Here is a 6,000-nt window from a genome sequence, read left to right as displayed (position 1 = left end):
TTGCAGGTTTGGCCTCAGATTGCCACAATAAAGCAAACATTGCAATAAGGTGAGTCACGTGAATTTTTTGGTTTCCCAATGTATATAAAAGTTGTGTTTACGCTATACTGTAGTAAGTGTATAATAGCATTATCTCTAAAAATAGTACATACTTTAAAAAATAGTTTATTGCTAAAAAAATGCTAACCCTCATCTGAACCATCAATAAGTCTTAGTAGTAAGATTAAAGATCACTGATCACAAATTACCATAACAAATTTAATAATAATGAAAAAGTTTGAAATATTGTGAGAAGTACCAGTATGTGACACAGAGACTGGAAGTGAGAAAATGCCATTGGAAAAATGGTGTCTATTGACTTGCTCAGTACAGGATTGCCACAAACCTTCAATTTGTGAAAAATGCAATATCTGTGAAGTGCAATAAAATGAAGCACAATAAAACAAGTTATGGTCGTATTGCTTTTTAAAATTTATATGACACTTATTCATTGGTATTTATAGAAATACCATTGACTTTTGCATATTGACCTTGTATTCTGCAACCTTATCAAATTCACTTATCTGTTCTAGTAGCTTTTTTGTAGATTCTTTGGGATTTTCTATGTGGAAGATAATGTCATCTGGGAAGAAACAGCTTTACTCCTTCCTTTCTAGTTCATAAGGCTTTTATTTCTTTTTCTTACCTTATGGCATTGTCTAGAATCTCACATATAATGATGAACAGAAGTGGTAAATGCAGACATCATTGCCTTGTTCATGATCTTAGGGAAAAGCATTCAGTTTTTCACCATTAAATAGGATGTTAGCTATAAATTAACTTAGAAAGTTTCTTTCTGTAACTACTTTGCTAAGAGTTTTTAATCATTACTAGGTACTGAATTTTGTCAAATACATTTTCTGCATACATTGAGATGATCATTATGATTTACTTTCTAGTCTGCTAACGTGGTGAATTACATTAATTTATATTTTAATTCCTGGCATAAAACCCACTTGGTCATGATGTATTGCCATTTTATATATTACTGGATTCAATTGGCTAAAATTTTAAATATTTATATCCAAGAAGGATGTTAGTCTGTAGTCTTCTTTCTTGTAATATCTTTATATTGTTTGGGTATCAGGGTAATGCTAGCCTCATAAAATAAGTTGTATTATCCCCTCTTCTTCTATTTACAGCAAGAATTGGTATGCAATTAACATTATTTCCTTCTTAAATGGTAGATAGAGTTCACCAGTGAAGCCAGCTGAGCCTGGAGGGACTTTTGTTGGTTTATTTTCGTGGGAAAGATTTAAACTACAAATTCAATTTATTTGCTAGATATAGAGCTATTCAGGTTGTCTATTTATTCTTGACTGAGCTTTTGTAGTGTAGTTTAGAGAACTTGTCCATTTCATATAAGTTGTGGAATATATTGGCATTAAGGTGTTCATAGTATTCTCTTATTATTATTTTAATATCTGTAGGACATGTAGTGATGCCTACTCTCTCGTTCTTGATATGGATAATTTGTGTTGTCTCTCTTTTTCCTGATCAGTCTAGCTAGAGACTTACCCGTTTTATTGATCTCACAAAGAACTAGATTTTGTTTTTATTGATTTTCTCTATTGTTTTTCTTTTTTCTATTTCAGTGCTTTCTGCTCTTATCTTTATTCCTTTTTTCTGATTACTTGAGGTTCCGTTTGCTCTATTTTTTCTAGTTTCTTAAAGTGGAAGATTGTCACTGATTTGATAACTTATTTTCTTATATAAATATTTAGCGCTGTAAATTTCTCTTTAAGCACTACTTTAGCTGTGCCTCACAAATTTTTATGTTTTGTTTACATTTTTATTCAGTTCAAAATATTTTTTAAATTTTCTTGTGATTTCTTCTTTGATGCATGAATCATTAAGCGTGATATTTACTTTCCAAATATTTTGGGAATTTTCCAGATCTCTTTTTGTTATTGACTTCCAGTTGAATCCTACTGTGATCAGAGAACATTAGTATGATTTCTTACCACTAAAATTTATTAAGACTTGTTTTTATAACCCAGGATATTATCTGTCTTAGTGAATGTTCCTTACGTTCTTTAAAAAAATGTGTACTTTGCTTTTGTTGTTGAAGTGTTCTATAAATGTCAATCAGGTTGAGGTGATAGTGTTGGTTGGTAGTAATGTCTTCTACAACCTTTTTCATTTTCTATCTATTTGTTCTATCAAGTATCAAGAAAAGAGTATGAAATCTCCAATTGTAATTGTAGATTTGTCTATTTCTCTTTTTAATTTTTTCAGGTTTTCTGAACATAAAATTCTATTATTATATACATATGCATTTAGGATTATTATACCCTCTTGAGGGTTATCATGGTCCCTTTTATAAGTGATGCTCAACTTTTTTGTCTGAGGCCCACTTAGTTGGAGCAAATGATCCTGAAGTTCATTACCCTGCCCATTCCCATTTTCCAAAGTAATTACCAAGAAAAAAAAAGATTAACAAAATGAAAACCTAGAAGCTATTCCACCAGTATATTTACCAATGTGAGACTAGAAACCATTGAAAACCACTTGAATTCAAGACCACACTGATAATTCACTAATAACAAAGTGTCCCTACCCAAAACTAGGGAAATTTCAACTCTTTACCTATGTATTTGATCTACTGTAATTTTGCATCAGTGTCAGGAAGTCAGGTTCCTTGATGGAATGCTAAAATAAAGTTCTTGGTAAACTCCGGTAATGCACTAAATTTAATTTATGAGAACTATATTTGTTAACTTTGAATAACTCAATGAGTTATTGCTAAGTAAACATCAGCCATGCATAACAACAAAAATAAATGGGCTTGTGCATCATTCACAACTATGAACTGGACTCAGAATGTACATTTCTAATTAGTTTGTGACTTTCCAGGAGTCCCTTGCTTCCCACCAGTGTGCGGTGGACCACACACTTAGAACCACAACTCCATGCAAGGATTCATTAGAGAAACTGCTTTCAGACTAAAGTACCAGGAAACACTCTGCTTCCCCTGAAGCAGTACAATGGGTTCACACTGATGACTATACTCGTTGTATCCCTTTTCTCTTTGACAGCCAGGAAGCTCGGAGCCAAACTTTCAAATTGTCTTGCGTGTTTTCATTCTCACTTCTTTTATTTAAAGCAGAATTTACCCTAATCGTATTATTCATACTGTTCTGATTATTAAACATTGCTCTTATCAGCCATCTCTTTATCTTTTTTCTTATTTGTGTGTGTGTTGAACAAAGCACTGACATGAATAAATAAATGCATGACTCTCTGTGGGTCGCTTCAGATATTCCCACCATCCTTGAATGCAAAACTCCGACCCCAGCTTTGCATTCTGCTAGTCCCCTCCGGCCCCTTCCAAGCTGCTAAAAATACCCTTGCGTACTTAACTCTTTTAAGATAGAGGAGAAACAAAGTCAGCTCCCTGCCAGCCATCCCAGCATAAGAACATCCCAGAATTGCAGACACGGCCAGGGCCTGGTGGGCATGAGATGACTGAGAAATGAAAAGCAATCCTGGTCACATGGCATCGCAGTGGAAGCCGGGGGATGCCTTGTGCATTCTGCTAGAGCAGTTACCGGGGTCTGGAGTCCCGGCGAACATGACATTGTAATCTCAGTTATGTTTTATTTATGGGGAGTGGTGGCACATCGAGGGTGTGTTAACAAACAAAGATGATTGCTTCTGAGCCACTCTCGTCCTGAGGTAATTAACACAAAGTAATGCACCAGTTGGGGGATTCAAAGAGCCAACAACATTTTCCATAGGAAAATGATCGGCAACACCCAGGCCAAAAGGGTGGAATCTGGAGAAGTGAGGAAGTGTTTTATCTCTGCTTAAAGGTGCCTCATTAAAAGGCACTGGCATAAATTATCCTTCCTTTTTTAAAAAAAATCCATATAACGTTAAGAAAACTACAGAGTATAAAATGTCAGGGACAGAGATGTGTGGATTTGCAGCTGTTGGTGAAGTGGGCCAGGGGCTCCTGGTGTATCTTGCATGGCATAAATTAAAAATATTGACTGCAACCCAAATAGCATTTGCAATCAGCGCAATGTGGCAATGTGTTATGCAGACCATTTGCTTTTAAAAAAATTAAAATATGAATCAAACTTGGATGACAAAGAAGTTCAACTCGGGAAAAATCAAATACATCATCAAAAGGTCACAATTCGTAGACAAATTGCTGTTAAAATTTATGACTTGTTTGCAAAATGTACTGTTGATCATTGGTAACTGCTAAATGCTTGGGCGCCTTCTGACAAAATAAATAAATAAATAAAGCACTCTGCATTCATTAGGGGGAAAAATATGAAAAACTACCTGGGATGCTAATACCTAGCTGAGGGAAGGTAGAGGGTGAGGTTGCTAGTCTGGGCGAAGCAGAGGAGGAAGGACTCAGGGACCTCAGAACCCAAAAGCAAAGAGGAATGAGCGTCAGCCAGGCTGACGCACGATCACTCCTTGGGAGGATCTGAGATGGCCAATTGTCTAAAAATCACAAAAATCAGAGCATCTAAACATTAACCAGCAAGGTTCCCGAGGCCCCAGAAGACGTGCTTAGAGATTCTGTGCAATTCTAAGCTTCCCGAGGGCCCCAGCTCTGACCCTCATCTGTGCCGGGTTCTCCAACCTCATTACCTACACATCTCTGAACTCCCTGGTGGCAGAGGCCACGCCCAAGTCAGATGGGCCCCTCCAGTGCCCAGCAGAGCACCCAGCACTGAGCAGGGCAAACTGGAGGGCTTTATGGTCTCTCCCCAGCATCCCTTCCACCTTTCTTGCACTGGGCAGCAGCTACAGATCTAGGGTAGGGTAGAAATGCGCCCCCAGCATCCCAGTCCTACGCCCCTGGCCACCCTGATTGGTTTAGAAAACCAGGATTAAGCCAGTTGGCACATGGCTTTCTTCTGGCCAAGGAATTGGTTTAGAAATAGCCGTGCAGTCCATTTCAGGCCAATGAGAAGTGAGGCAGAGTTGGCTGGGGAATTCTAGGAAAGGGGGTTCCTCCCTCTTCTGAGAGAGCCCCTAGAAACCTGTACCCTCATTCCTCGGGACCATGTGAGGTGGGGATAGGAAATGGAATAGAAGGAGATGAAACGGGGAAGCTACGCTGAACCCAGCTATGAAGGATTAGAACGCCATGCTGAAGCCTCCGCAGCCCCCCGTAAAGTTAGGTTGGGGCCATGTCATTGCTTTCTGGCCAAGGGGATGGGGACAGAAGTGATACTCACCACTCCCTGTCCTGATCCAGTAGGACACCTGCGTGTGACTCTCCATATTTCCCAGTACTGATGGCTCAGCACAGAGGATCCAGCAGAGACCCCCGAGGAGACTCTGCTCAGCTCCATCCAACAGAACTTTCTGTGACGGTGGAAATGTCCTATGTCTGTACTGCCCAATATGATGACCACTAGCCACATGTGGCTACTGAGCCCTTGAAAGGTGGCCAGTGCAACTGAGGACCTGAATTTTTAATTTTATTGATTGTTAAAATTCACTTGAATTTAAATAGTTTCTGGTAGCTACCATATTGGACAGTACAGTTCTAGAAGAGGGCAGCAAAACAAGACAGAAGGGGCTGGAATCCCTGACTCTCTCCATAGGAAGCTGCCCATCTTTCACTTTATGGGACTGTGACATTAACAAGAAACCAACCTTCATTACATTGAGTCATTGGGATTTTGAGGTTGTGCCAGCAGAAGTGTGAATGATCCTGGCTGACTCACTGGTGCCTATTGGGTGTTGACTCAGTGCACCGTGCTGAGCACTTTGCATGCCGTACCGCATTCAATCATCCCAACAACTGAAGGAGGCGTGTAGCATTATTACCCACATGTTACAGATGAGGAAACTGAGGTGTCGGGTGGTCACACATATGGAAAGAGGCTGAATGGGATTACAACCCGAGACATCCGGCTTCAGAGCCCCTCCAAGGTTAAAACCAAGGGATCCATGAGGGATGTTCTTGTCGGGACCCAGACGGAA

Source organism: Stenella coeruleoalba (assembly GCF_951394435.1).
Source record: "Stenella coeruleoalba genome assembly, chromosome: 2".
In the NCBI taxonomy this organism is placed as follows: domain Eukaryota; kingdom Metazoa; phylum Chordata; class Mammalia; order Artiodactyla; family Delphinidae; genus Stenella; species Stenella coeruleoalba.
This window is presented reverse-complemented; position numbering follows the sequence as displayed.